Raw genomic sequence first — 20,462 nt, forward strand, 5'->3', positions numbered from 1 at the left:
GATCATTTTTGTCATATAGAGACATAGCTCCCTGGAAAATGATCCACAGTCTAGTAGCAAGCTCTGACTTATTTTTATGGGCTAACGATTTTTACTATAGAATAAAATAATAGTCTTATAGAGAAAAAATATTAGGGTTAAACAATCAAAATATGTATAAACTGTCTGCTTTTGTGTGGAAGCTTATTTCTAGAACACGTATTCATCCAGAGGTTTTAACTGCAATGCCTTTGATTTGCTATATAAGTCCTAAATAATATTTACTTCTTCCTTCTCTAAATGGAAGGACGTAACAGAAAGCTATGAAAAATAAACAGGAAACACATCACTTCAGGAAAGGTAGCTGCGACTTACATCATGTTTACTGTTTTCAGTTATCACAGCCATTTTTTTTGCCCATGTTAAGGGATTAACTGCTTGCCCAGTGTTTCTTCTGTAAGTCAACATTTGTTATCCAGGGATTTTCAAAGAACTGAGAAGCTGGACTAGCTTCCAATGAAAAATATTATATACACTGGTTTTGTTTCTAAATTTCTTTTGTGACGTTTTGGATATTAAGTGATAGATTTTGTTGTTTGGTCTTTGAAAGTAACTGCAGCAGAATTCATTGACAGAAAAAAACCCTCTATAATAAAGTCTGCCGTTTTGCATGTAGTAAGCACACTCAGTTTCATCCAGATATGTTTCATAGAATCATATAATAGACTGGGCTGGAAGGGACCTTCAAAGGTTATCTAGTCCAACCCAGCTACAATGAGCAGGGACATCTTAAACTAGATCAAGTTGCCCAGAACCACATCCAGCCTGGCCTTGAATATCTCCAGGGATGGTGCACCCACCACCTCTCTGGGCAACTTGTGACAGTATTTTACCACACTCACTGTAAAGAGTTTTTTCCTCATATCCAGCCTGAATCTCCTCTCTTTTAGTTCAAAACTATTACCTCTTGTCCTACCACAACAGGCCCTGCTAAAAAGTTTCTCCCATCTTTCGTATAGGCCCCTTTTAAGAACTGAAAAGCCACAATAAGGTCTCACCAGAGTCTTCTCTTCTCCAGGCTGACCAACACCAACTGTCTCAGCCGTTCCTCATAGGAGAGGTGCTCCACCCCTCTGATCATTTTTGTGGCCCTCCTCTGGACCCTCTCCAACAGGTCCATGTCTTTCCTGTACTGAAGACACAGTACTGCAGGTGGGGTCTGGCCATGGCCTTTGTCAGGCTGGTGGCACTTGCTGCAGTTCTGGCCAGAGAACGGAAGCAGAGGGAATTCTTACTCATCACATTGTTTGATCTGATGGCCATGAAGAAAGGACAACGTCAGAAATGGTGAGACACTTGGTTTTAGTGCTTGGCTATGAACCACTCTTTAGTTGTTAAGATATTTTTGTTATCTTTTTCTCCCTTCTGCTGCTTTTTTTCTGTTAAGGCTCTTAGATCATAGTTCTGAAACACAGACAATCAGTTGCAGTATATTTCTACAATGCCTAACACAATGATATTCTGAATATAGCCTAATATTTCATTTACTAAAGTATAAATTATACTACCGTAACAAATATTGTGACTATAAACATCCATTATTTCTATGTTATCTCAGCTAAAATTCTTGTGCTGCTTTATAGCACATTTCTCATCATTGTTATTTAAAACAACATACAAGAAATGTGATGTGAAACTTCAGAGAAACCCCAAGCAATTCGTTTTATGTTGGCTGATAGCAAAGAGAAGAACTGCATTAATTTTAACACCCAAATAATATAATCTGCTCCTGGTGCATATAAAGCTCAAACAAATGATCCTCCTAACAAAAAAAAAAAAAAAAATAGAAAAAGAAAGGTGGCTAGACCTTCTTTAACATGAAGGGGGGCCTACGATCCTTAAAGGCTTCAGTCTCAGCGTGGCCATGCTGACCACTTGCCCTTCCTATAGAAGCAGTTTTGCCTAGCCTTCAGCAACATGCAAAGAGACAAGCCATCAGTGTCTCAGTACACTGAAAAATGGAGATGCCTTCCGGACAGCTCTCAGCACAGACTAGAAGGTATGACCAAGGTGATTAGCTCAGCAGTCAATGGAAACATTCTCACATCTCAGCAAAGGTCTCAGAGAGCTGAACTGCCTTATCTATCCCTCTACTGTGTATGTTGGCCATGTGGACATTATTTGAAGAACTCAAGCTCATCCTCAGCCGATTCAACTACTAAGGGAAATAAGAAAATCCTGTATGTGGATCATCTTTTGCATTTTTATAGTACTTACAAATAGACACAATGGAGTAATCCTGTCAAAACTAGGTATTGCCAATGCAGGAAGAACGAATAACAAGAACTACAGAAGAGTTAAGAGTGTTTGTTCCTGTGCTTTGTTGATGTAGATGAAGTGTGGGTTTCTTATAAAATATGCTTCCATGCACTGATTTTTTTCATCCTGCACTCACTCCTTCTCAATCTGCTTACCATGACAAAAGTCACCAGAGACGCAAAGTGCTGTGATAATGAGAGAACTGTAGGTAACTTCCAATCAATCCCCTGGGGTGTATTTGGAGTTTACTAGCCATAGGATATAATGTTTTCTCCATGCAATTGCAGCTGACTCCACGTTTTTCCTTCAGTAAATATATGCATCCATTCTAAAATAAAATTCAGGTTTACCTTAAGAGAGTGCTGAACACATCTCTCTTTCTATGCCTTAAGTTTATCCATCTACAGTCTTGCAATCTTGGGAAATCAGAGTACTGTTTTTTGTTATAGTAATCTCAGTTGGAAGTAACCATCATTTGGCTATTGTAAGCTTCATGTAATTAGTAATTTATGGCCAGATATGGCCAGCTGAAGCAGCAAATTACATTCTGCCAAATATTAAACCTCTGGAGGCAGTATATGTAGCCTTTCAAGGACCTACATTATACCTCTTTAGGAGGCTTACTCACCTAACAAATGTTTATTTAGAAACATTTCTTTGTATGTAAAGCACTGGCATAAATTACAATATAGGAAAGTTAATAATTAATGATACTTTTTTCATTATATTCTTTTGATCACCATTGTATTTTCACCAATAATGAAAGCGTTACTGAAGTAACTTTAAACCTCCTAAGGTAGGCACCTAAAGTGACTTCACAGGGTAAAGTACACAGGAAACTCCTTTTAAAAGCTGTTACATGTTTCTTTTTTTTCAGTTGCTGTTTGCAAGTTGCCCAGTTTATCTCCAGTAACACTCTGTACAAGACATAGAGACACAAAACCCTTTTACCCATCTCATGACATTAGCATTAAATTATCGTTCCAGTTTTCAAGAGAAAGAGGAATGTGTTTAACATTTCCTTTCACTTTGTTCTGCTTTTAAATACCCCTAACACTGTGCCAGAATTAAAGTCAAAAGTTAACACCATACTAATGGGGTTAATGTGTGGTCAAAGTCTTCATTTTTTAGTGCCAGAAGAGCATTTGACATTATTCTTGTTGAATAAAGGCAGTCAGCAGTGATACGTTACATGCGTGCAGCTCTGGAAAGTAAAACCAAGCTGTTTACACAAAATTGGATTGATGCATTTTTTTTGTTCTAAGCAGGTCGTGCTGTGCAAAGAGGTGTGTTTTATCAGTACTTACAAGTGGGATGCTGCGGTTTTGCAGTGCAAGGAATGCTTTCAATGCACAAGGGCGTTGAGTATAAATATAATGGTGTGAATGCTTGTTCTCTATGTTGCTCTATTGTAGCTTCATCCCAGCTGATTTCCATGGTGTTATATTGCCCTCGGCCCAGCAGCAGCACAGTGATGAACCAGGCATTCTCTTCTCCAGTTTCCAGTGCACAACAGTGAATTTTCCAGGTAGCCTGTTCAGAGATCTCTGCATTCCCTCATGCTGTAAGACAGATGAGAATGAATAGATGCTAAAAGACAATGTACAGCCTCAAAGACATCATCTGCCCTCTTTTCACTCCCCTCACAAAAGTCGCCTGGCAGCAATATGGTGTGCTCTGGACCTGGCTGGAAAGGGTTAGCTGAGTTTAAGAAAGAAACATTTTGCAGTGAATGTTTCCCTATTAGAAACCCATTAGAAGAGGAAATCAACATTAATACTGTCCCTCTAGTTTACTTTCTGTCCTGCCTACTGCCCAAAGGGAGAATGGGGAGAGCTGAAGGTGCAGCTGTGTCACTGGGAATGAAGGAGAGGATCGATGTCCGTAGCCTCAAGGACATGAGGATGTGGAGTCATAGTAACCATGCAGCTCCTAGGAAATTCCCATGATTCAGAAAGTCCTAGGGCCATATGCTTTGATTTTTGTTGCCTTCCAAGGGCTGGCAAGTGTCACCTACAAAACTGACACCTGCTTTCATGACACCTGACACATGTTTTCAGTATGTGCTGTGACTCCTTCACAAGTCCTGCAGTTCCACTCTTCCAGCTCTGTGCCCAGTTTTATGGAAAACATCAGTCACAGGGAATATTAGCTGTATTTAGAAGGGGTATTGAGAAGCTTATGTTGTGCACATCTTTAGAGCTTCAGCCTCAGCATGTCTTTAAAGCAAAATTGACTAGTTTGTTAGCGTAATCAGACATCATAAGGCTCAGTCTGTGGAAGGCCCTGCTGTGGGGCTATGGAGCTGGACCAGGAGGCAGCATCAGGGCACCTGGGCAAGGCAGAGGGCCACAGGGTTGCCAGGGCAGTGTAGTGCTTCCCTCCCTCACCTGCCCCATTCTGTGGACCCCAGCAAGGTGAGCTGGGATGTGCTGGCGATGGTGACCAGGGTCAGCCACAGCCTGGCCATCCCCAGGCACCATGGGGCCTGCCAGGTAGGCATCCCCTGGGATGGGGACAGGATGAGGATGGGATCAGGGCAGTGCCCAGCTCAGAGGAGCCCAGGGCCGGGCAAGGACAGGGCTGCAGCACTCGATCTGCATATCAAAGAAGTTCTCGTTACTAAATGAAACTATGTTTTGGTTAATCCAGTGGAGAAGGGGTACTTAATTAATTTCTACAAAAGTCTGCTGGGAAATTCTTCTAAGGTCTGCTAATTCTTACTGAGATCTGATCAGCAGGAAGTAATATACTGGTTTCACTCTGCCTTCACGATTCACAGGTGCTTTCTGAGAGAGCATGGTAATGGTAAGCGGTACTGGATTGCCTGAAGATAAGGTGAGGTTTAGGTAAAATGTGCTTATGAGCTAGATGAGAGACTGCTGTTTGAGTAATAGCACTGTACTGTATCTTCAGAGATGCAAATTAAAGTTACAGGTGAGAGCACGAGTAAAAATGAATGGCTTGTTCCACATCATATTTGTTTCAATGGAAAAGCGAGCTTAACAAGTTCCTGATCTCTCCCTTGTCCCACACCTGTTATGTCAATGACCACTACAATTTACCAGCCCCTCAGCCAAGCTCCTGCAACTCTTTCTGGAGACACTCTCTGTACCTAATCAGAGACATCATCCACTTTTAAAAAATAAATCAGGAAAAAAATGAACAATTTCAAGCATAGCCACAAATGGAGCGCAACTGAGCACTTCAAAAACTGCAGCTCTGGGGAAGCAGAAGAGAGCAAACAGCTGGAAAACCCTTCCAAGAGCCACACTCTTGGAGCAGTCTGGTACAGAAGCACCCGAATGACCACAACTACCGAAAGAAATTCCGCCAGGCCATTGTATCACCATGGATGCCACTTTCCATTATAATTCCCAAAGTTGTGTTGTTTTTCAAAATTGCCAGGCTTCCACTAAGCAGGACCAGAACTCTGGATGCTGGAAGTGTGCCTCTTCCAAAATAATTCATCTACAGTAAGGCAGGCATCTCCAAACACAAGGGCACAGGGAGATGGCAACGCTTTTTTTTTTAATCCTGTAAAACTGTCCTAGCAACCTTTTATCTGAGAAAGGTTTTAAAATCAAAATTCCCCTCTTTCACAACCCTGATTCACAGCCCACGCAGGTACCAGAGGCCATGGAATTCAGGCATCCATGCATATATGTGTGTATATATATATATATACATATATATGATATATATAAGGCTACATTAGGGTGACATGGACAACATTAATTATGGTATTTCCTAGCTTTTCCATGTTTGCCTGAGCAAATGTGATCTGCTTTCATGTGGGCTGCTGGAGGGTTTTTCTGTAACCAGTTCTAAGTTACCTGGTCTGTTTTGTGCTCATGTATCTTTAATAGCTATGCATGCCTGTTATAGAAATTTCTAAACTAAGCTTGTTTATGTGAAGAGAAAGCAATCACTTTAACTGAAAGTAAACTTTCTGCAGTCGCATACAAGGTTTTTTACACATAAGGTATGCACGAGAACTGCAGTTATCAATACAGCTGGTGATAACTGATTACACTGCCAGTTTGGTTTGCTTGCTTTGCTACAGGAGCCAACCAGAAGCTAAACTAATCCAGCCAACTGTGCTTGTACTTTTAATATAATGCAAAAGCTGAATTTCAGTCTTTTAAAAATGAAAGGGTAGCATATATCTATCAGTGATACTACCTAACTGCACATACTTGATAACTGTGGAAATAATAGCAGACAATGCATTTAATTTCTAAGACTGAATGATCAAGAACCATTACAGGAATATGGAAGACACAAGTAAAGCAATTAAGATAAGTGGAATGCCTTTCATTGCTTGTATCAAACACGTGAACTATACAGCAAGATGGGCCAAGTTGGCAAACTTGCTCATAATAAATGACCGATGCAACTTTTCATGTGTGCTTACTGTAACTCATACACTACCTTGGCTGGGATGGCTAATCGTCAATTACTGAGGTGGCACACTCTCAGCTGCTTGTTTTGAGTGAAATTTAAACTGACTGTTACAAATGAAAAGTAAATGACTAAATTTTGTTGCTAGAGAAGCTGAGTACTTACATGCCCTGAGTTTGCAAACACAGAAGGAGGAAGTGACTTCTGTTCAGTGGGACTGCTCAAATGTGAGAAGTTACTCATTTGCTTGAGTGTTCACAAGATCAGCAGAGAGCATCCAGAAACTCAGCTGCTACACCCAAACATTTTTCCCACAGCACCCAGTACTTAGTCACCGCTCTCCAGGGAGAGCAGACAGCAGAGAGCAAAAGTCACTGTGGTCAGCATGTGGCATATTTAGCAAAAGAATTAATCTTACTCATTTTCCATGATTCATATTTCAAGACTGCATCACTAATTTCTGACAGTCATAGGCACTAGATCTATACTAAATGAAAAGCTAAAGAAAGGCTTGTCACTTGTTCTTAAGTCTAGTGTGAGAACCCTGACCTCACCGATACACAGGGTAACACTTAATTTGGGATCAATAGTGTTAAGTTTGTTAATGATCAGTGTTTTCAAACATTACAAGTGATTTGGGATAACTCCATCATAGAGATTCCTTCAGGCAGTATGATATTCAAACAGCTGATGTTCTGGCATTTTGAAAAGCCAGTGCCTCCCTGAGACCCCTCAGAAGGGTCTCCTAAGACCCCACAGCACTTTGGAAAATCTCTGCCAGTCATTTCACGTGTCCTGCAAAGAAAAGGACCCGTCAGACCTGCTGCTGTTTGCTGCTGTCCCTATGGAGTGCTGTAGTCCTTTCAGAAGTATGTAAATAATTATATTATTAGCTGTCATAATGTTTATTCAACTGGTAGTTAACCTACTGGTTGTGGACATTCTTAAGACTCAATTCATGAGCCTGAAAAAGAAGTAAAAGGTAGCTCTGGAAATTCTGCATATCCATTCCCACTAGATGGCTTCAGAAGTGAGAGAGATTTCCGCCTGCTTATCATGGCCCACAGGACCATCCTGAACCCCCAGGCTCCCAGTAACAAATGAGGGGAGAAGCAGCTCCTGCATTTTACAGGAGCCACTGGCTTTGCAGAAAGTGATGAGATGAGATGCATTAAACAATGCAAAATTTACACTAAAAAACACACCAGGAAGGCTATGGAAATGGTGCAGTAACGTTTTTAAAAAACCTTAGTCAGTTCATTCAAAAAATATACATTGGCAGGCAGAAGGTAAGTGGTTTAATAATTTTAATGGCCAACGTTTAAGAAAAGATTAAAGGCCTAATACATTAAAAGGGAAACTCTGCTGATGGTAATCAGTTTTGCTGCTTTTATGCATCATTTTGTTCCATGTTTGTGTATAAAATGAAGTGGCTGGGGGTGGGGGGAATGTGAAGATTTATGGAGATTACTACTTTCATGAGAGTATTTTATTGCACTTCTTGCAGTTATAGAATCATAGAATCATAGAACGGTTTGTGTTGGAAAGGACCTTAAGACCATCTAGTTTCAACCCCCCTGCTACGGGCAGGGATGCCTCACACTAGACCATGTCACCCAAGGCTCTGTCCAGCCTGGCCTTAAACACTGCCAGGGATTTGCCACTTCTTTGGGCAGCCTGTTCCAGTGCCTCACCACCTTCACAGTAAAGATCTTCTTCCTTATATCTAACTTGAACTTTCCCTGTTGAAGCTTAAACCCATTGCCCCTTGTCCTATTGCTGTAGTCCCTGATGAAGAGTCCCTCTCCAGCATCCTTGTAGTCTCCCTTCAGATACTGGAAGGCTGCTATGAGGTCTCCACGCAGCCTTCTCTTCTCCAGGCTGAACAGCCACAACTTCCTCAGCATGTCTTTATACAGGAGGTGCTCCAGTCCCCTTGTCATCCTCATGGCCCTCCTCTGGACTTGCTCCATGTCCTTCTTATGTTAAGGCATGGTCCTCCTGTGGACTTGCTCCATGTCCTTCTTATGTTGAGGACACCAGAACTGCACACAATACTCCAAGTGGGGTCTCAAGAGAGCAGAGCAGAGGGGCAGGATCACCTGCTTCAACCTGCTGGTCACGTTCCTTTTGATGCAGTCTGGTATACGGCTTTCTGGGCTGTGAGCAAACACTGAAGCCAGCTCGAGTTCAGTTTCTCATTGACCAACACCCCTAAGTCCTTCTTCACAGGGCTGCTCTGAATCTCTTTTCCGCCCAATCTGTAGCTGTGCCTGGGACTGCTCTGACCCAGGTGCAGTTCTGGATTTAATTTAAGAAAAAACAATAGTGGAAAAAGGATGAAACAATCTGGTTTTCCTGTCAGCAATCACAAGGTTGCAAGACACATTAAAATAAATTTGTGACTGCTATTCTTCCTCATTCCCAATGCTGTCATAGCAAATGATGATCCAAAAGCTGACTGACACTTCACATACCAGCTCTGATGTCTGCTGCCCTTCTTCTTTTACCAGTTCTTATGATTACAAATAACTTCAGAGCTGTTACAAGAACATGGAGAAAAGCCTTGTGGTAGATGAAGCATTTTAATAGGCGATAACCCTAAAAGACTGGCAAAATTACAGTCACATAAAACAGAATGCAAAGAATTAAGTAAGGAATACTTTACCATAAAGTATTCCTCTAATTTTTTCCTACAGTTGCCTGTTATTCCTAAGCCAGTTGTTGCCTCAGACATAGCAGGTAGCAACCCAAATCAAAAGCAGTGTTTCCAAATCAATACAGATTGCAGAATCATTCCCTGACATTGCAAGAAATAGTAGCAGCTTAAGCCACCATACTCCTTTGCAATGTCTCAATTCAAGGTAAGCAAAATTTTACACCTCTAAATGTTCAAATTCAGAATATCAGGAATGTGTGTCACACATACACTGGCACTCCTCGTGGTACACAAGCAAGCTTGTTTTTGTGACTGCCATTTAAATATACACCAATGCTGGGATACAATTCACCTTATCTTCTTAAAGGTAAGTATCTAGCTTATAAGTATCTAGGCTATAAGGGGGTGTTACAGGCACTATGTCAAGAAGATGTATCATTGCTGAGAAACCTATCTTTCTGTTAAGTCCAGGCATAGAACAGACAGTTGATCTGTAGGCAGTTAAATTTAGACTTATTCCCTCCAACACTGACTTTCAGGAGAAGCATTTAGCTACTACTGTGTAACCAATACGAGACCTCTGTAAGCATGGAAGATTGCAGACTCTTGTTTTAGGTAAGGTAATTAACACCATCTTCGGACTGTAATTTACCTTATTTTCCTAATTCCTACAAACCAGTCTCCCCTACCCACCACAGACAGATAGATCCTGAACCCATTCATGGGAGCAAAAGAAATGTCCTCCTACATATATTTTTTGCTGGGAACTGTTCCCTGATTTTGCCAAAGCTGAAGGACTTGAACTCACTGCAGCATCAGAGCCCAGATACACCACCTGCATCTGTGCTGGACAGCTGTGACATGAATGAAACAAAATCCCTTGGAGGATCCCAGTAGTAAATAAATCCAGCAAGGCATATAAACAGGACCCATAGCCAAAGTCTCCACCTGATGGCCTTTTGTTGTGCAAGAAGTCATTAGGATTTGTGAGGACAGTTGTTCACAGCAGTTTAAGCAGAAAAAAAAAAAAAATCTTTGCTTTCCAGCATGGAAATAAAACGATCAAGTATAAGAATATAGTTAAGCAAAATACTATGGTCTATCACTCTGCAAAATAAAAGGAGCAATGGTCAGGAAGAGCAGCGTTTTAGTGAAGGGAGGAAGAGAAACTGAAAAAGAAGCAGCAGAAAATACAGAGACAGCTTAAAGCCTTGGGAACACGGCTGTGGGAAAAGTCTTCAGACAGATTTCTGGGCTGCGAGCTAAGTAGCATAGGGCTGAGACCACAAAGAAATGTCACCTCTCTGAATCTTCCTGCGTGCAAATGCATGGATTTGGTGCATTCTTTTTGTAAAATACACAAATAATCAGTAAAGACAATAACTCTACTGTTCCCGTTCTAGTTAAAGACGCTGAAAATCACTTAAATTTTCAGACAAAGGAGGTGACAGCATACTGTTACCTTCCAATAAATGGGGCTTTATATGGGACAATTTTTTTCTATTTTTCATTCACTACAATCTTACGCTTGTTTGAATTGTGTAAAAATAATGAAGATGATATAACAAATTTAGATCACATGGATATATATGGTGAATATATGTCACTTCTAAAGTGCTGACCACATAAATGTTTATCATACACATTTTTTCTGCACAAGAACTGCATTTAACTTCATCAATTCAATTTCATTTAAAAAAGACTAAGCCAGCATATTGAACTGATTTCTGGCACAATGGTAAGACTTTTTTTTCTTTGCTGTGATTTTAATTCATTACATTACTGTGCTATTTTTAAAAGGCCCCATTTATATTGTACATTGCAGTTCCATAGATTAACAGTTGGAAACTAAAGATTAATTTACAGGAAACGCAAAGAAGGTATCAAAGCATAGTGACAGGAGTAATCTTAAGTGTTATTTCAGATAATATGCCACGAGATCTTCACCGTGGCACATACTACACATATTAGATTTTAAACTTCTAAAGACAACGGCTAATGATTCTTGATGCTTCTGTGAAAAAATATAGGTATACTATAATATAATTACATCTTTATTCTATTTTTAACAAGCATATAGCATGTATATATGCTTACAGTTTAAAAGAGGGAAATGAATTGTTAAGAAATATCAATAATAAAACTCAGTGGAGAACACTACAGTATTTCAGTTACAATTACAAAAGTGAACCCAGTGCAGGTGAACAGCAGCTTGAAATTTATCACCACCTGATGGCTGTTCAGTGGACCATGTGAAGGGAATTAACTTGTCTGTCCAGTTTGGAGCTGAAAACTCTCCATATTACAGAAACTGCCACCAAACCTGGTACCTTCATTGGCAAAGGCCAAGGGTTAGGTGGGTGCTGGAGAAACAAGCATTGCTGTGTTTTCTTAACTGCTGACAAAGTGCAGGACTTAATTTGTCAGAGGTGATGGCAAAACCTTTCAGAAGTTTTAAGAAAGCCCAGAAAAAAAAAACCAAAACCATCCCCCCCAGTAGACAATTACAGACTACACAAAATTGCCCAGTTCTTGTTACCTGCAGTCATGGGACTGGGCACTGAAAAAAATCTGTGCCTGCAAGAGCTGTGTTCACACAAGCAGGAGTTATGGTCTTGGAGAAGAAATTAATGGGTGAGGTTTTCTGGCCTGTGTGATACAAGAGGTCAGGCAAAACGACCATGATGGTCCCTCTGGCCTTTTAAATCTATGAATCTGTGATCAGTAAATGGAAGTCAAATTGTCTGCAAAATCAGGCAATGCTTCTTTTCATTTGGTCTACATAGTGGCATCTGCATTTGACAATTTATTCTGTAAAATATACACAGGTTAATATGAAATTCTGCACACGTGTGGGCAACACCCATTCCTACAGAAAGCTTTCTACATCACAGGCTGCATCACATAAGCCATTTTAGATACCTTTCCACTGTCAGGAAGGCATAGTGCACTTTATCACCTGGGTAATGCAAGCACTAGAGAAAGCAAAATAGATCCATCAGTGCTCTTTGGATTCTAGGCTTGCACTTGAGGAGTACATAAATAATGGGAAGGTAGTTCAGCTTACGCATAGCACTCACTCTTATGTAAGCATGATCAGGATCTTTGCATCTCCAAAATAAACAATAAGCCATTTTCCCACCAGGACTACATGTGTTCATGACACATGTGTTCAGAACTAGCAATTTTCCAACTGTCCTCAACAATGTTAAGTTTTCCAGTCCTCCTGATTGTTCTGCTGGCCACGGTGGAGTGGCATCAAAAAGTAAATGATAGATTTAATTTGGGGCGTCTAGACTTTTTTTTTTTTTTACTAAGGCTTTATTTTTTTCAAATGAGAAAATTCTATTAAAACGGCCATAATACTGTCAGCTGGATATAAGATGGCACTGCAAACACAAAGTGATAGAGACTGGCTCTCCAAGTGAAGCATGCAATTAATTCTGAATACCTTCCTTTCAAAATTATACTGATAACTGGCAATCTTATTTACCTGAGTTTGCATTTGGCTAAATGACAGAGAATTCTATTAACAGATGCAGGCTTTTTAAAAAGTCAATTTTCAAATAGCTGGATTTAGTATTTGTGAAATGCCAGTTTCCTTTCTATTAAAAAAAACTATTTAAAGCAGTTCTGAAGGTCTGATTTCTACTCCCAGAACACAGCATTTACCACCAGATTTAGGAGTCACCACAGAAGCAACATGACAGCAATACCTCCCTGTATGTTCTTAACCACCTTTTTTTCTCATAGCTCCTGCCCATTTCTGCCTTGTGCCATGGTGTTCTGCCTCCTCCCTGTGTGCTGGCACCACCATGCATCTGGCCATGTTGTGAAGCAGCCTGAGAACCAATAAGGTTTAAAAAACCCCACAAAGCCCCAACCCTACAAAAGAAGGAGAGTTCTTTTCAAAACTCATTTTCCAGGATCTGGTTGCTGGGGGGGGTGCAATGTGCCATTCTGGCACAGCAGGGCAAGGCACTGTGTAGCACACGGTGGGCAGGACTCCTGTGAGCTGCTCCAAGCACCACCTCCACCTGGAAACAGGGTGGCTGGGCTCTCTTTAGGCTTGGTGAGTGACATCTGTAAGGAGATAATTTCAGCCTCTCTAGTTTTGCATGCCAGGTATTCACCCTTCTCCACACCTCAGTGACTGTGTCATTTTCCATTCACCCTAGCTATCCCATGACAGTTCGCTACAAATAGATGCAGAAACTGACTGTCAAGCTATTCTTTGTAATGTACTTTATTGCCATACATGAAAACTGCATTGACTTTCCTCCAAAACAGGAGGAAAGATCTGCCCTGTGTGCTTGATGCTACCTGCAGTGGAGAATAAAATCCCCAGTACAGGGAAAACCTGGCTATTATCTCTTCAAGCTCAGTTCAATGTCCTATGTTAGTCTGGAAGGGAATGGGATAATAGAAAATTTTGGTCTCTATAAGATAACATCACCGAGAAACACTTTTCAGTGTCAGAAGCTTGACTTCTTTTTCCCCTCTTAGAACACATTGCCACATAATACCCTATGCCAGGTACTTTCTGGGGAGGAGAGGGGGAAAGTTTTAAAACCTATTTTAAGCCTTCCCCTCGTTGACAGCTCATTGTTTTAGACTTGTAATGATAAATGTGATCATGAGTAATGACATCTATTCATGGAACGTGTGAAAGCAGGTCTGAAATGTCAGGATTTGGCTGAGGAAAATGTGTCTCCAGCAAGGTCAGCTGCATTGACTTACGTTAGCCCATCCCTCATTAAAACACAGGCTGAATTTCTCATAAGTCTGGTCAGAGCACATTCTCCGTCTCTCTGTCTCCGTCCCCCTGTGCCTGCAGTTTTTTTAGATGGTGCCCAAAGGCCAAATTATGGGAATTTTCAAACTCATTGTTCCCCATTAAAATGCTAATTCTGCCTGTGATTCCTATTGTTTAATCCCTTGAGTGCTTTAGGACATGGAAGACAGAGTATACATTCTCTGACAGAGTGCTCACCCGGCATGTTTCTCCATCCCATTGTCAACAGCAGGCCAGGACAAATGGTGTGACTTGGCCAGAGGACAAGATGCTTGATCAAGGTGCAACAAACAAGCTGTATGCAGTTGTTAACTGACTGTGCTTCTGGTTTTACATGTGATGAGCCTTCTCTATTCTCTTCCGCATAAGACTTTTATAATGCCCTCGTCACCATAGTGCCTGAGTGCTTTCTAATAGTGCAGTAACAAAAAGAGCTAGCATCTGACATTTCTTTCCTCTTTCATCCTGTCCCCGGAGAGAGGAGCCTGTGAGAGGAAAACCTGCTATAGAGGGATATTTTTATGAGAGCAAGATAGGGAAGGAGGATTGCTTTAAAGTGTTTAGTAGTGCGTATGGTGTCATAAATATATATGGGGCAGGGGCATGATCAAAGAACTGTGTTTGGAGCAGGTGATGAAGTGGTATGAATGCTCACAGACTCTGGGGAATTTCAATTGATGGGGTTAGTGTGCTTTTCTGGAACACTTTACTCTGATCACCACTGTGCCACAGACTCAAAGATGCCAGCCACAGTCCTCATATATTGGATGATTGTTTATGCATTAGAAGTCAAGGCCTGAGATGGCTGGATGATAAAGATTTGGAATTTGACACCCAAAATTATACTAGCAATCACCTCTGGCAGCACCAAGCTGAGTCTGTGTAGATAACTACTGTTAGATGACATGTGCTTTTCCATTGTTTTTGGCTTAACTTCTATAGATCTTAGGGCAGGTGAAACTAGACACTGACCTTTGCTTCCAAGGGAGAATGAAGATTTGAAATTTTTACTTAGAAACTGGGACCTTTCCACTTACCATAATCAGGAAAGAACTTAATTTGCCACCTATGCATGTGCCTGGGAGGAAGAAAGATGCCTTCATAGCAAGAAGAAAGAGGGAAGAAGTCACAGATGATGAATTAACATCTTCATGACTGAACCACTTTCTGCAGGAATGTGTATTCTCATTTTCATTTCGATACTTAGCACTGTAGAAGACATCATTGTTCTACTGTGTAATATTTTGCCAAAACAGGGCTAGTGTTGTTTACAACTATGGTGGTCTAAGGATACAAATGAGGAAAAGGAAAGGACATATCATTTATTAAGTCAGCTAATATACTGGGAAAAACACTACGCGTTTGAATTTGGCATTAAGGGATGCCAAGTCCAAAAGCATCTCCATTTTATCCAACTTTATGTGTTTGTCCAAGAAAGTAGGTGCTTTCTTCCAAAATACTGCCATTAAGATCCACTTACATTTTTTTGTGACTATATCTAGTTTTTCAGGTTCCTGCTAAACCACTGATGGTTCTTCCTGTTTCTTTGGTTTCAGTCATTCCTTTATACTTGCTGAATCATTTAGTTTCTATTCCATAATAAAATTATCATTTGTACCTGGCAGACATTACCTGAGAAGATGCTGCAATGCTTAGCATATGCTATCTAGCTAGTTTTAAAATGTATTTTGACAATACTGAATGGCTTGTTATATTTTTATAGTCTGCTTTATATTAACTCATTCTGATTATTGCTGCCTTAATTTAACACTCAGGAACTTCGGCTATTTCCACCAGTACTACAGCTAAAATTACTACCAGAATTGTTACAGTTGGTGGGGTTTTGGTTGGTTTATTTTTTTTTTTTTGGTTTTTGGTTTTTTGTTGTGGTTTTTTTTTTTCCTAGAACTTTTCATCATGGATGGAAATAGACTTTACCTGTGGTTACCATGGCAAAGTATGAAGCTTCAAAGCCATATGAAGAACATTAGGTAAAGAATTATTAATTAAACCTTGTCTTGAGTCACATAGCAAGAATCGATTCAGACGTACCCCTGCAGTACACCATGACGCCTTCTCTCCTTGTGAGAGAAGCCAGCCAGTGCCTACCAGCAAGTGGAATTTTACAGCACAGATTTCCCCCTCTCCTTTTCTTCCCCATCCAGCACTGAGGAGCAGACAAACATGCAAACAGTTCAGATTAAAGTTCATGAGACAGCAATCTCAAGTACAAATATTCCCTTGCATGGGAACATGGCCCATGTCATAATCTAGATCCTTGAGATGTCTGTCTTGAAAAGAAATGGAGAATGTGAAATTTAGATAACACAACTACCTGCTCATATGAAAGCAGGTAGATAACAGGTAGTTCTTAGGTTTTTTTAACCCCAGGATCTTGCAATTGAATTGCATTGTTCTATGGTACTGTGCACTCTTTTATTCTGTGACTTCATAGAATTTATCCATACAAGCATCCTTTTCTAACCTGTGGCTATTCTATAAAACATACATGTCATATGCCACCAAGAAACTAATACTAAGGTAATCATCAGTCTACCGTTTTACAATCAAAGATACCCTCTTCTTAACTGCATCTAGTAGAAAGGCTAGCTACCTAATTAGCATAGTAAAGTCTAGGTACCAGTTTGCTTTCTCTGGGCTTAGGTCTGCCTATTGAAAGTCCTTATGCTTTTTATCAGCATGTTTCAGAAGCAAGTACAGAAGAGACAGAAGATCATGCTTAGTCGTAAATATTTTGCACATTTTATTGTGCTACCAAAAGCACAAACATCTGTAAAGTTGTTGTATGTTAATATAAAATATCACCCTTGAAAGACAAAAAAATACAGTGGATGTTAAACCATAATTTTTTTGTTGTAGTTCCATATGTTTTGTTTTAATACTTATTATTTCTCTCTTAGTCATTCCAGTCGGGGCATTTTTCCTGTTAGACACAGGAAAAACATCAAAACATCACACTGTGTTTGTGTATTCAACACATATTCTTAGTGAGAGAGGATGTGAGTTTTAACATCAGTGTGCCATGTATGTAAGAACATATGTATGTAAGAACATACATATGTATGTAAGAACATTATAACTCGAATATATAGAGTAGTTGTCCAAGTAAGTCTCTAGTCTATTAGATAAGCAATATAGAGACTGTTTTCACAAACCCATGGATTTAACAATCCATTTTCAATGACTGCGTCCCCTGAATACTAGAGTTTGTAGTTTCATAGAGAACAGCCATGTGACTGTAATGTTCACAAGGAGGAATAGAAAAAGCAAACCCAAGTTTACTTACGCATCTTTTATTGGTCTAATTCTCTCAGGCCACCTGTTCTGTGGCTGCATAAAACCAAGCAGCTGTGAACCCAGTGAACTCCAGGAAAGCGTGTGAATCTAACATTACAGATCAGAAGCCTGGATGTGACCTCACTTCGGTTTCAGAAGTGAAACAAATTAAAACCGAAGTGGTGTTTGCATGACATTTTTAGTGGCCTGAAAATCTGCCGTATCATGTTGCACTTAATCCGATGCAACTGCAAGCTGCTGCTGAAAACAAGTCCCTCTCCTGCCTTCCTTTCCCTCCCAGCCAGCCCTCTGCCAGCAGCGTGGGACCTCCAGCTCCCTGGCAGAGGACCCAGTGCTCTGCCTTCCTTTGCCTACCTGACTGTTTTCTGTTGAGCCAGCTGATTAATCCAGCTCACCTTGCAGCTGCACAATCATCAGGTCTGCTGGAGGAAAGGCAGAGGGAACACGTGGCCAGGTATGAGCAGATTGATGGGGGACATTAGCATTTCGCCATTAAATGGGGTGGGTTTAACATGAAAATGGATGCTAAGAAAAAGCCACACTTTATTTCCCTGGTGTTTCAATAGTTTATATTAAGCACTAACATATTCCCACACTAACTAAAGTCAAAATAAAACAATGTGTCCTGATCATGGGTGCGAATCATGTTTGATAAATTTTTGAGTGTGAATGACAGAAAAAGGTGAAGATATTTTTGAGAGTGCAACAGTATGTATAAAATATTACGCAAGTGTCAAAACAGAGTGAGATTTTCGATGCACCTCGGTTCAATCTCACAGCTTGGTTAATTGATTTGGATGCTGCTTTGAAAATCTTTTACCATTTTAAGCTAAAGGCTGAACATTTGAGGCTTTACACAAGTCCCTCAGCATTGACATCATTCACACATTTTTAAAAACTAACCACTCGGATAGCTGGGACCAAAGGACACGGTCCTGTAGTTGAGAGCTCAGAGTGTCATTTAAAAGAAGAGAGAGTCCTCTAGCGGAGAATTCCGAGTTTTACTTTTAATGTAATTTTTGAACGCATTTGCCATGCAAAGATACCTCAGTTTACAAGCATGCTCTGAGAGTACAGTCAACGTTTTAAATCTTCCAAGTTCATGCTCACTTTCAGCCTCTTTGACAAAGTTTTTGTCTCTTTTTACTCCCTTGTGTTTTGGGTTTCTTTTGGTTTTTTTTTAAATGAGATTGCAGCTATTCAGGAATGAACAAATATATACACACTTCAATAATATTTTTCTGCTACTAAAGAGTGTCATCTGATCAAGAAAGAGAAGGAATTACTTGTTTTATGTGACTCTTAACAACATGATCAAATGGCGCATCTGCAAATTGCTCAAACACTCTTGCAAATAACAAATGTGCTTCCAGGAATAAGAATCAGTTACCAGTAGCAGAAAGTTAAATTGGCAATGAATATCAATCACAATGAAGCACTCGACCAGCTCTTGATGTGACACAACTTGAAGGGACACAATGTACTTTGAAAGGGCACTGATGTAATAGGATGAGACACAGTGACCTTTGTATGGTTGCCTTATTTGCTACACAGGCAGCAATCAAGCAACTATAAACAGCCCTCAGATTTCATTCCTGACCTCTCCTGAACATTTTTCATTTAATAACGTGTCAGTGGCTCTCCCTCTTGTTTGGATTGCACGGAGATGGAGAAAAGAGAGATCAAGACGGATGGCAAAAGCCCGATCTGGTGATGGAAGGCTCTCCATCTGTGAAAGCCCTCTGTGAGTTATAGGGTTCATGAGAGAGAACTTGTGCTCATGTCAATAAAAAGAACCAAAGCAATTCAGTTCACCTACTCCCTTATTTTTCTCTGACATATTTCATCTTGGTCTGATATTCCTGTTATCAGTCTTCTATCTACCTTACACCTGATAGGGATTTCCTCCGCAGGAAGCAGCTTTTATTGTGCCAGATGCAATGCCAACTCTTGCAACTTTATCCTAAGCCTTGCAATTTCTGAAGTATTCACAGGGACCAGCTGCTAGACCTTAAAATTAAAAAAAAAAAAAAAGTCAGCTTTTATTTAAAGAAAAATAAGAGAGAAACAAAAATAAGAAATTAAAAAACAAGGCCAAGTCTCCAAATCCGGAGTGTAAATGCAAAAACACAGAATTCATTACTGAAGCGTGTTTCAGAGTTTCTAAATCCCCGCAGCACTCTTTTGAGGCCTAAGCTGTGATTTCCAAATGTCTGAAGCTGGCAGTTCTGTGCCTGTGAAAATTTCTCATGTGGAGACTTTATTCTCCACCACTCAGCTCTGGCCACTCCAGCATTGCAGGGCATGCAGTGAATTTGGCAGACAGCAAGATCTGTCTGTGTGTGTCTATCATGTTACTAAAGTGTCTCTCCTTATTCATTACATTCAAATACTTTGTAAGTAAACTAAGCCTGAACTGCTGCATGGAGGATGCTTCAGGGGTTGAAGGGCATAGTGGTCAGAAAAACGGAGTAGGAAGATGTAACCTTCATAGCATTCTTCCTCCCCGCCTCAAATACTGAAGTACTAGGAGACAAAATCTTCAACGGTATTCCTAGGTGTCTGCTTTCCAGTATTATACCTGTGCTGTCTCCCCTTTTAATTCCTTCCAGACTAGCTATTTGTAATTGCTCATCTGAGCAGAAATATCTGAAAGCCTGAAAATAGAAAGACAAAGTAAGTGTAAAATGCTTTTTTTTTTTTCCTACTAAAGAAGATTAAATAATGTCAAGGATAAAACAATGAAGTTATAAATACCATTTTCACGTTATTTTCCTTTGACTATATCCCTAATATTTGCATTCTTTTTTATTTTTTCTCATATTCTAGCAGATGGCATCGCTGGGAGGATGTGCAAAGACATGGGACTCTCTGGCAATAACCTCTGTTCTGTCTCATTTGCTGTCATGAAAATTCTCATTAGGGTTAAATTCATCCAATGAGAAAAAGGAAACCTGCCTTAAATTACATGAGTCTTCTCAAATTAAT

General features: G+C 40.2%; 1 protein-coding gene across 4 annotated transcripts in view; it reads right to left on the reverse strand.

Annotated features, from left to right (window-relative positions):
* The window catches only part of NRIP1 (nuclear receptor interacting protein 1), a 277,346-nt gene that overhangs the window by 247,460 nt on the left and 9,424 nt on the right, over nt 1–20,462 (reverse strand). For 3 of the 4 annotated variants that reach the window (XM_065676729.1, XM_065676734.1, XM_065676727.1), the window contains exon 3: nt 3,606–3,860. The exons of the other annotated variant lie outside the window; for it this stretch is intronic. The gene's annotated coding sequence lies outside the window, so the exon portion shown is untranslated. The remainder of the gene's footprint in view (nt 1–3,605; nt 3,861–20,462) is intronic. 4 annotated transcript variants of the gene reach the window in all.

Source organism: Lathamus discolor, chromosome 4 (assembly GCF_037157495.1).
Source record: "Lathamus discolor isolate bLatDis1 chromosome 4, bLatDis1.hap1, whole genome shotgun sequence".
In the NCBI taxonomy this organism is placed as follows: Eukaryota; Metazoa; Chordata; class Aves; order Psittaciformes; family Psittacidae; genus Lathamus; species Lathamus discolor.